We start from the raw sequence: 12,284 nt of genomic DNA on the forward strand, positions 1-12,284 counted from the left end.
AACTGGAGTTACAGGTGATTGTAAACTTTGGTGCTGGTAGCCAAACCCTGGTGCTCTCTCTGTTAGAGCAAGTTGCTCTTAACTGCTAAGCTAGGCCTCCAGGCCCTAGACCTTATTTTTTACTTTGCGGTGTCAGAAACTCAATTTCAGAGTCTTGGGTGTCCTAGGCAAGAGCTCTGCCTCTAAGCTTTACAACCAGCTCCACAAGTGATGCTAATCAATAGCAAACTGCAATTTGGAATCTTGAAAACATATTAATGAATTTCTCATATCCTGAAACCATTAAAATCCATTCAGTATATCTTGGATTTATTTGTGAGTTTGCTCAGTTATTGCTTGAGTTTTAAAATAGTTTGTTTTCTTTTGAGAGAGGATCTTAGGTACCCCAGACTGGCTTCAAGCTCACTATGGAGCCAAAGTTGACCATAACCTTAAATGTGATTCTCGTGGTTCCATGAGAATAGTTTTGCTTTTTGTTACTCTTGCAAGCCTCTCCCCATCTCAAGGGTCCAGGGGTGTGCCCCTGTGTGAACTCCAGTCAGTCCATGTGCCCACTGTGAACTTGGAACCCAAAAGGAATTAGTACAATGTCCACGTTGAAGTTCATGGTCCTATCAGAAGAGAACCAGGTAAGCAGATGGCTTTCTCTTAGTGAATGCCATAGAAGATGCAGGCACGGCGTACGTGGGTAGTCATCAAACATCCATCCAGGTGTATATCCAGAAATCCTTCCGGGAGGCCTTTGGTAGTAACCAAGAATCTGATGTGGATGTGTATTTAGAATCTGCTCCATATGATTTAGATGCAAGTAGTTTGGATCTGCACTTTGAAAAACACACACTGCCTCAGAATAAATTTTAGGTTCCCCCAGAGGCCAAGAAGGTAGCGAGTTTCAGGCAAATATTTGCAATAGCTCTCATAAGTAAAAGCTCACTTAATTTTTTTTGGCTACTGCTTAATTGTATATAAACCTTTTTGTTAAATATTTCTTTAGTTGTGTATAAATCTTTTTATTAAATATTTATTTATATGTATGTGTGTATATCTGGGTGCACTCAAAGTTCAGAGAGCTGGAGTTACACGTCACTGTGGTTGTGAACTGCCTGGTGTGGATTATGGGAGTTGAACCCTACCCAGTCCTTTTTGTGAACAAGTGCTCTTAACCCCTAAGCCATCTCTTCAGTGTGTGTGTGTGTGTGTGTGTGTGGTGTATAAAATGTAAACTATGAGACACACTTCTACTTTTTTACCTTTCAGTATTCTAGTGCAGACATCAGTTAAATATTTAGTCTTATGGCCACAAGGTCTCAAGTGTAGCTAATCACTGCCCTGCTGCCAACACAAAAGCAGCGGAGACAATACAGAAACTAACAGAGGTGGGGAGTTAAATCTGGTCTCAGGTAGTTGCTGACCTATGATCTACAACAAAACACTGGTGGCTCATAAGGTGCCTAAAAAGTTGTACACCCAATGTTGGAATAACTGCTGGGTATCAAATTTAATTGCCCTTTCTTTCCAGGATAAGCCATATTTCATTCAATTTGGTATTTTAAGCGTTTGTTTTTTGTCTACACAGTGCACATGTAAAGGTTAAAGGACAACTTGTGAGAGGCAGTTCTCTCTTCCCACTGTGGTAGTTTGAGTGAGATTGGCCCCCACAGGCTCATCTTTGAATACCTGGTTCCCAGTGGGTAGAACTGTTTGGGAAGGATTACTAGGCGTGGCCTTGTGGGAGGAGGTGTGTCACTAGAGGCAGGCTTTGAGGTTTCAAACGCCAGCCATTCCCAGTTAGCTCTCTCCTTGTACTTATAGGTCAAGATGTAAGCTCTCATACCATTCTAGTGCAGTGCCATGCCTGCCTGCCTGCCTGCACCCATACTCCCTGCCAAGAAGGTCATGGACTCACCCTCTGACACTGTAAGTCCCAATAAACTCTTTCTTCTATAAGTTGCCTTGGTCATGGTGTCTTATCACAGCGATAGAAAAGAAACAAGACACACTTTCATGTGGATTCTGAGAATTGAACTCGGGTGTCAGGCTTAGCAGCAAGCCCTCCTTTAACCTGCTGAGCCATCTCACTGGCCCTCAGTACATCTTGACTTATGAAATCTTCAACTTATGGTGGGTTTATAAAGTAAATTGGGGGGGCAGGGAGATGGCTCAGTGGTTATGAGCACTCTCTGCTGTTCCAAAGGTCCTGAGTTCAATTCCCAGCACCCACATGGCAACTCATAACTGCCTGATGCCCTCTTCTGGTGTGCAGATGTATATGCTGACAGAGCACCCATATGAATGAATGAATGAATAAATAAATATAAATAAAGTAAGTTGGGTGCATTTACAAGATGAAGAAACATTTTTAAAAGGATACCTTTACAGGGAAGAAAGATGATATTCTAGCCAGTAATTAAGATGGTCAATATCTACACTATCATGTTGATAGTATATATACTACCTACTACATATATAATATATACTTAATATATATTAGATATAGGATAGACAGACGAAACTGACAAGAAGGGCAAGCCACCTCTGTGCCTTTTCTCCCCAAAACTCATACCCCCAGTGTAATTAGGAGAAACATACCAAATACCAATGGAAAGCCAATCTATGGAATACATGACAGTGGTTCTCCAACTGTCGGGGTCGTCAAAAACAAAGGAAGCCAGAGAACTTGGCTAAGATAACCTAAGGAGACATCATGGGTAAATGGAATGGGATACATCGCACGGAATCTTGAAATTAAAAAAAAAAAAAAAAAAAAAATATCAGGTAAAAACCAAGGATGGTCCTTAGACACGTGTTCAATGAAGGTGTTAATACAATGGAACTGGGTGAGGTGTATATTGGAACTCTGTATTATCACAGATTTTCTAAAAATGGAAACTACTCTTAAAGTTTGTTAATAAATCAGGTAGAAAATGGGCAAAATATGGCCAGGAATAGTGAATGGTGCCTAACTTCAGAAGGAGGATCACCACAAGTTTGAGGCCAGCCTAGTCTACAGTGAGTTCCAAGCCAGGTCCATCAGAGTCCCCTGTTGCCACCAGGGAAACTGGGTAAAGGCTACATGAAATCTCTGTATCACTACAGAGATTTTTTAAATTTATTTTTCTCCCCCTCTCACTCTCCCGAGGGAGAGAATGATCACCAATGGCAGATGGTAATTGCAGAAAGCAATACTAAGAGCAGGCTTCACGCTCGGGACAATGCCACGTCTCCTCCTCGTGGTCTCCGGTGCTCTACACAGAGAAACTTCTCTAGTAACGAACTATAGAAATGATCCCTGAAAGTATAGTCTTTCATTAAAGAGATTTTGTCGTTTTTGTTTGTTTCAAGACACAAGGTTTCTCTGTGTAGCCCTGGCTGTCCTGGAGCTCATACTGTAGACCAGGCTGGCCTCGAACTCAGAGATGCACCTGCCTCTGCCTTCCGAGTGCTGGGATTAAAAGTGTGCACCACCACTGCCCAGCAAAAGATTTTATGTTTTTATGTGTATGGGGGGGGGGGGGCAGTGTGCACATGAACAGTGTTCCTGGTGTCCAGAATAGGTGTTGGGTCCTATGGACCTAGAGTTACAGGAAGTTGTGAGCTGCCTGATTGTGAGTGCTGAGAACCAAACTCAGGTCCTCTATAAGGACAGTATGGATTCTTAACCACATAGCCATCTCTCCAGCCCCAGCATTGTTTTCTAGTCTGTGTGTGTGTGTGTGTGTGATATGCACGACATTAGGTGCCCTCAGGGTGCATGGATGGTCTGGAACTGCAGTGATTGTGATTAGCCTGTCGTGGGTTCTGGGATTTGAACCCAGATCCCACAACAAGAGCAATACTTGTGATTAAACGCTGAGCTATGCATATGGTGCCAAACTGTCCAGGGAAAAGCCCCTGGGGCCTCAGCCCACAAAGAATCACAGCTAACAGAAGAAAGCTGGGTGTGGGAGAGGTGATCCCTCTCTAAGGAAGAGACACCAGTTGCCTGTCCAATGCCACATGGCCAGCCCCAAAAGCATACATATAAGTAATGTTATATGGATTCGATACGTTATAGTGAGGAATATATTTGTATATACAAATACATATATGTGTGCATTAGGAACTGATGAAAAAGAGGCCATGAGCTTGAAAGAGAACAGGCAGGTGCATGAGCTTTGTTCTTGATTCATGTTATATCTTTTTTTTGAGCTGAGGGTCGAACCCAGGGCCTTGCGCTTGCTAAGCGAGCGCTCTACCACTGAGCTAAATCCCCAACCACATGTTATATCTTAAATGGAAACCTCCATATGATGTCTGGAGCCCTTGATATCCTGCAAATGGAGGAGGAGGTCCTCAAATTCCTTGCAAGATGAACCCATGTAAGTGGCACCAATCTTTACTTCAGATGAAACAGTACATCTACAAAAGGATACATGATGGCATCGGGCCTGTGCAGTCAGTTTGAACACATTAATAACAATGTGTCAGATGTTGGGGATATTATTTTAAGGTGTGTTACTCTTGTTTATGCTGCATTTGTTTAACTCTGTGAACTGTGTTACTGTGTCTGTCTAAAACACCTGATGGTCTAATAAAGAGCTGAACGGCCAATAGCAAGGCAGGAGAAAGGACAGGCGGGCTGGCAGGCAGAGAGGATATATAGAGGGAGAAATCTGGAAGGAGAAAAGAAGTAGCCAGAGAAGGACTTTAGAAGCCAGCCACCCAGCGGGCTCCCCCAAAAAGTAAAACATCGTGGCACCCCATGTGGCTCCAAAATGTTTTTTGGGGGGTGCCACCCAGCTCCCAAATAAATCACACAGAGGCTTACTCTTAATTATGAATGCCCAGCCTTAGCTTGGCTTGTTTCTTGCCAGCTTTTCTTAAGTTATCCCATCACCCTTTTGCCTCTGGGCTTTTCCCGTTCTCTTACTTCTGTAAATCTTACTCTTACTCCGTGGCTTGCTGTGTAGCTGGGCGGCTGGGTGGGTGGCTGGGCGGCTGGGCGGCTGGGTGGCCCCTGGAGTTCTCCTTTTCTGGTTACCTCTCCTTTTTTCTCCCAGATTTTTTTCTACTTCTCCTCTCTGCCTGCCAGCCCCATCTATTTCTCTCTCCTGCCTATTGGCCGTTCAGCTCTTTATGAGACCATCAGGTGTTTTAGACAGGCATAGTAACACAGCTTCACAGAGATAAACAAATGCAACATACCTTAAAATAATATTCTCCAACACTCAGGGCCATTAACCACGGGTTGGTATCATAGTAAAGATGACACTTCAGGTGTCATCTAACCAAGAGCAAGCCAGATTTGAATTCTCTCCCTGTCTTATTTATCTGTGAATGAATCTGAATTTGTGCCTGCCTGAATACTGTCTTGTGACTCTGTCTTTCCCTGGTGCGTGTATAATAAAGGGTTTGTTCTCTCTCATTGAACAACATGGAAAGCCTCACGGAAAGAAAGATACTTTATAGAAACAGAGTAACAAGGGATGAAATCACTGACTCCCAATGGACCCCAGCTAAGCCAGATAACACACACAGTATCTCAATGCTGCTTCCAGCTCTTACGGTAGATACTCATTTTATAAAACTACTTTCAGCCTATTTGCTATTTCCAGCAAATGATGGTCGTAACACACAAACAAACACACACGCATTGCTGGGTGGGGCAGGGGCGTGGAAGAGTACGTAACTTAAAATCACAAAAGCTATGCATTTGCTTAGGTTGTAAAAGCTGATTACACGGGAGACCCGGGCAAGTGAGGTGGGCTGTTGCATCATTCTCCTAAAGGAAGATTAAACAAATAGGTACAGAGTAGAGTATCAGTTTTAAGTAAACACAAGGTATAGTAAATCTGCCTGTGAGGGTCATCAAAAGTTCCAGTCTTAGAGTTGAAGAAAAATCTTCATAAGAATGCATCACCACAGACCTGGGAAAAGCTGCTGCTGACAGCTTGGGCCATTGTTGCTATCAAAAACCCCGTTGAAGCCCAACAGGGTGGCATACACCTTTAATTGCAGCACTCGGGAGGTAGAGGCAGGTGGATCTCTGTGAGTTCAAGGCCAGCCTGGTCTACAGAGTGAGTTAAGGGACAGCCAGGGCTACACAGAAAAAAACAAAAAACAAACAAACAAACAAAAAACCAAAAACCTGTCTGGAACACACCTTCCCCCAAAAAAGTTTAAAAAATAAAATAAAAAGAACCTGTTGATGTCAGCATCGTGTCTAATGGACACTGGCCAGTGGTCTGTGCTCAGGTTTTGTTGCTCCAATTACTGGCTGCTTCATTCCCAGGACTTTGAGGCTCTCTGTATAACACGGATTCCCCTCTGAGATATGTGAACTTTGCCATCCCACGCAAACAAGCTCCATCAGTGGGTGTGATGCAGCGGGTCTGATGATGCAGTGAGTCTGATGGTGCAATGGGGATGATGCAGTGGGTGGTGGCCCAGGAACGCCCATGGGAAAGCTGCGTCCAAGGAGGAAGCTCAGGGTGACCGGACTGTACTAGCTTCTGAGGTCACTGATGCATTGGTCCCAAGGTGCACGAGGCTACCCCGCTGTCCCCAACTGGACTGCTAGCCAGCCACTGTAGATCGGTCTGGGCCACTGAACAGGTAGGAACACCACCATGTGGTTATAGGCTGTACTTCTGCAGACATTTAAGGAAAACAGAAAGGTGCATAGAAAATAAACAATTTCAAGGGGAAAGCTGTATGTGTGGGGATTAGGGAAATGGCTGAAAACCTGAGTTCAATCCTTGGAACCTTCTTGGTGGAAGGAGAGAACCCCTCCCTTCCCCCAACATGAAGAATCACAAAAACAAAACAACAAAAATATTTCTATGATAAAAATGAAAACTTTAAAAGAAAAGACAACTTTGGAGGAAGCCTGTAATTCAGGAAGAAGAAACTAATAGCTTCTAATATGTAATGTGTTATAAGCACACAAAGAGAATCTCATAAGGGAAAATATAAGGAAGAAATTGTGCGAGCTGGGTATGGTGGCACATACCCTAAATCCCGGCACTCAGACCGGAGAAGCAGGTGGAGCTATTGAGTGGCAGCCAGCCTGGTCTACACAGAGAGTTCCAGGACTACCCACCTTGTCCCATAAAAAAAGGGGTGAGGTAGGGTAGTAGACTGAACTTAACAAGCCAAATAAAAACCAAAAAAAGTCACATGATATAAAAGCATGGATTTCTAAAATGAATATGTGTGTCCCCCCCCCCCCTGGCCAATGAGTAAAGATAGACCTATACCAAAGCTACACCGCTAAATTTCATAACGGAAAGAATCTTTTTAAACATCTTACAAGCTTTGCCGGGCAGTGGTGGCATGTGCCTTTAAAGAGCGAGTTTCAGGACAGGCTCCAAAGCTACACAGAGAAACCCTGTACCAAAACAAAACAAAAATCTCACACGTATCTGGAAATAAAAACTGGGTCTCATTGGGCTGAGGGTGTAGCTCAATTGGGAGAATGCTTTACTTGAATGCATGAGGCACTGGGGTTGTTCCTCAGCACTGTGTTCAAAACAAAACACAACACAGGAATAATCACATAAACCTATAGCCCTAGCACTTGAGAGGTAGAGGTGCCAAGTTCAAGGATATCACTGGCCACATACTTAGTTTGAAGTCAGCCCAGGCTACATTCAAAGCTGCCCTCTCTCAATGGGTCTTACACAGAGCCACAGTTGTATTAGTATACACTTCTGAAAAGCAATTCTAGCAACCAAACTCCGAAAACTGAGACAACAGAACAGTTTGTAGTTCTTTTTTGTCTGTATGTTTTTCAAGACTGGGTTTTTCAGGCTGGAGAGATGGCTCAGCCATTAAAGGCTAGGCTCACAACCAAAAATAAAAGACCGGGTTTTTCTGTGTAGCCCTAACTATCCTAGAACTTACTCGGTAGACCAGGCTGGCCTGGAACTCAGAGCTTCGTCTGCCTCTGCCTCCTGGTGCCAGGACTAAAGGTATGCATCACCTCCACCAGGCTATAGTTCTTAAAAATAACCATTTCCTGCCGGGCGGTGGTGGCGCACACCTGTAATCCCAGCACTCAGGAGACAGAGGCAGGTGGATCTCTGTGAGTTCGAGGCCAGCCTGGTCTACAAAGCGAGTTCTAGGACAGCCTCCAAAGCTACAGAGAAACCCTGTCTCAAAAAACCAAAAAAAACAAAAAACAAAAAAAACAAAAACTACTTTGAATTCTATCACTATTCACAGGCACACACACATACACACATCAATAACATTCTATTTCAATTTCGAGAAAGCCAATATTATTTCTGAGTAAGAACATTACACATTGGGACTAAAGAGATGGCTCAGTGGTTTAGAGCACTTGCTATTCTTGTAGAGGACCTGGGTTCAATTCCCAGCACCCACATATTCACCTAATAAACTCAGTCTAATGTGTGGAAGAATTGGCATTTTAAATTATGCAAGGTCTAAGCCGGACAGTGGTGGTGCACACCTTTAATCCTAGCACTCAGATTTCTGTGAGTTGGAGGCCAGCCAGGTCTCCAAAGAGAGTTCCAGGAAAGGCACAAAGCTACACAGAGAAACCCTGTCTCGAAAAACCAAAACAAAAACAAAAATTATGCAAGGTCTAAAGTCAACCATTTTCCATGTACCCTTTCCCAGGAAGCTACTGAAAATATATCTCTTGAAATAAGCTAAGAAAGAAAGATTAAGGCTGGGCGTTGGTAGCGCACGCCTTTAATCCCAGCACTCGGGAGGCAGAGCCAGGTGGATCTCTGTGAGTTTGAGGCTAGCCTGGTCTCCAAAGCAAGTTCCAGGAAAGGTGCAAAACTACAGAGAAACCTTGTCTGGAAAAACAAAACAAAAACAAAAGCAAAAACAACAACAAAAGATTAAAAAATAATAATAATACAGGAAAACAAGAGGCAAAGGGAATTCTCCGTGTATGTAAAGAAGGTTCCAGCAGACGCCTTAGGAGTCTAAAAACTAATGACATACTGTACAGATCTAGAAAAGGGACTGTAGAGGTCAAGCAGATCATTGACATAAGCAGCCAAGTAAACCAAGTAAACGATTCCAGGGAAAACATGGAACTCAGGAAACCACCACTCACCACATGGCTGAGCTCCATTAGTACACACGAAGAAGTAACTACACAACCATATTCAGACATGGGGAGAAACAGACCAAGACGCGGAAGGAGCTGATTATAATCATCTCCTGAAGGAAAAACAGGACGGCTGAGGCAGAAAGAGCCCGTTCCAATGCCACAGAGCAAGTTCAAGGCCCATCTGGACTACATGGTGACTGTCTCACAGAATGACAGGACTCCAAGATGAAGAGAAAAGGAAAACACAATTGTGTGTTATTTAAAAATCAGAGATTTGATGTGCGGGGGTGGCACATGCCTTTAATCCCAACACTCGGGAAGCAGAGCTAGGCAGGTATCTGTGAGTTTGAGGGCAGCCTGGTCTACAGAGTGAGTTCCAGGGCAGCCAGGGCTACACAGAGAAACCCTGTCAGGAAAAGCAAAACATCAAACTCAGAGATACGTTTTAAAAGCATATTTTATATTGGAAAGAGGTTGCTTTGGGCTGTAGCGTTGGCTAAGCACTTTTTTTCTCTTACAGAGGACCTGGGTTCAATTCCCAGCACTCACATGATGGCTCATAACTGTAACTCTAGTTCCACAGGATCTGATGCCCTCCTTCTGGCCTCTAAGGGCAACAGACACACACATAGAACACACACACATACAGGTAAGACACTCAAACACATAAAATAATAAGTCTAACAAAATTAAGTGGTTGCCTTTGGAGAATAGGGTGGGACCAGGAGAATGCTGTTTTTCTTTTCTTTTGAGCTGAGGATTGAACCCAGGGCCTTGCACTTGCTAGGCAAGTGCTCTACCACTGAGCTAAATCCTCAACCCAAGAATGCTGTTTTTCAAAGATTTGCGTCAGAACTTAATTTTTTAAAGATACTTATTTTTGAATGTGGGAGGGGGCATGCTATGGTATGCACATGGAAGTCAGACGGGAACTATTGAGTCAAGTTTCTCCCCATGTGGACCCTCTGGAGATTCAGCTCAGGTCCTTAGGTTTCGTGGCAAGTACCTTTACCTGCTGAACCATTTCACTAGCCCTAAATTCACAACTGTTAAAAAGAGATAAAAAATTCAAAGGTGAGGCAGATCTCAGTGAGTTCAAGGCTAGCCTGGTCTACAGAGTGAGTTCCAGGACAGCCAGGGCTACACAGAGAAACTCTGTCTTGAAAACAAAGAACCCACCCCAAAACACAACAACAAGAAGATGAAAAGGAAAAGAAAGCTCTATCAACTATCTGTCCTCTCAAGGCTTTTCTTGATGGACAATTAAATCTATACCCTTCGACCTAAAAAAAAAATTCTGGTTAATTTAAAAGTTATTACTTATGTCAACTAACTAAAGCACTGTTTTCAAACCCCATTCCTTTTACTGATGGTTGTTTTTGTTTTCACAAACCTCATTCTTTAGAAGCATTTAAAACAAGTACACACCGATGGGCAGAGACAAACAAAACCTGGCTCCAGACACTTCACTGGGGCTGATTGGTTCAATGTTTACACTGGGATTTTTACCTGAACAAAGGTGTTAGAAAACAGCTGTTTATCATGCCAGGTGTAGGTAACTTTATTCAAGATTTGACAAAATGATCCCCAAAGTAATATAAATTTAGACACTTTAAAAAAGTCTAGATGTAAAATTTCAAAAGAAAATTGTTTCAGTTTCAAATCAATTTTAAGTCAAAAGCCAAATTTTACAAATCATAAATACTATTTTCATTCTTAAATTCATTATATTTTCAAAGACAGGTCATCAACATTGCTTTGTTCTTTGATACTGGCCATTTGGAATCAATTAACATGATTTATATCTTTAAGTTCTGAGTTCGTACCTATCCTGAATATCTTGATGTAATTAAAAATATAAATCCAGAAACCACAGTTCTTCCTTCCAGAAGAATTCCAATTATTAAATAGAGAGGAAATGAAAGAATAGAAAAATCACCATTTGAACACCACAGTAGTAAATGCCACAAGCAAGACCTGCCAGGAGATGGGAGAGGAAAACTCTAAGCAGAAATAGGACATTTGCATAGTCTCAAAGTGTCTCTAGCAAATACTCAGTAATTACAAAGGAAAGCGGGGAAGCTCACAGCAGAGAATCCTAGGAGGAGACATCACCTCAGCAGAGTGCTCAAAGTGAACCACACACCGGAAATACACGACAACACCGGCGGTCCTTATGATACTGCGTCACAGAGTGGAAGCTTACTGAGACGGAACAACTAAATGCAGAATGGGATCTGGAACGGCTGAGAGGATGCTAATAAAAAGATTAATAAAACATCTACTTTTAGCTTGCTACTTTAGCTAATATTAAGAGCACTATAAAAGATTAACTCTTAATTTTGACAACTGTTTTAGTTAGGGAAGATGTCAAAACAAGGGGGTAGATGGAGGGTACACAGGAACCCTACTGTTTTTACAACTCTTCTGTAAGTTTAAAACCATGTTAATAGTTCAAAAAATAACTTAAGATATATATATATACACACATATATGTACATTTGTGCATTACGTGTACAGTATGTAAAAATGAAGAATGTGCAGAAATTGGCATCTTGGGCAGCATAGTTAAGCAAAAATGTGTTCTTCTGAATCTGTCACTGTCTTGCTGGCAACACAGTTTTAAGATTTCTCCTCTTAAATTTTTAAGTATAATTGTTATATTTTATAGAAAACTTTTCTTTGAAGGGTGGTTAGGTCTCACTACTCGTTAGTCTGGCACTATGTAGACCAAGGTGGCCTCAAAATCAGAGAGCCATTGCCTGCTTCTGAGTGCTGCGGTTACAGGTGTGTACCACCATGTCCATCTTAGAAACTCTTTTAAAAAATTTCTATTATTAGGCCAAAAGTAGCTCAGTACAGTGCTTGCCAGCATACACAGCCCTGAGTCTGATCCTCAGCACCACAGAAACCAGGCACACACCTGTAAATAGGAGGGTGAGACAAGAGGATCAGAACTTCTAGGTTGTCCTGGGCTACATACAAAGTTTAAGGCCTGGGATGAAATTCCCTCTCAAAAATAAAACTTGTAGATATAAAACACACACACACATCCCACAGGTAGGTAGATAGAAAGGTAGGTAGGTAGGTAGATAGATATAGATATATGGATAGATAGACAGACAGCTAGTGTGTGTGTCTCACTATGTACCTCTGGCTGGTCAGGAACTCTCTGTAGACCAGGTTGATCTTGCACTCAAGAGATCTACCT

The 12,284-nt window shown here is 42.5% G+C and overlaps 1 pseudogene; it reads right to left on the reverse strand.

The window, feature by feature from the left end:
• Positions 1-3,119: 3,119 nt before the first annotated feature.
• On the reverse strand, positions 3,120-3,305 carry LOC118569227 (annotated as a pseudogene).
• Between the last annotated feature and the right edge of the window lie 8,979 nt (positions 3,306-12,284).

The sequence above is a fragment of the Onychomys torridus genome, chromosome 17, assembly GCF_903995425.1.
Source record: "Onychomys torridus chromosome 17, mOncTor1.1, whole genome shotgun sequence".
Lineage (NCBI taxonomy): Eukaryota > Metazoa > Chordata > Mammalia > Rodentia > Cricetidae > Onychomys > Onychomys torridus.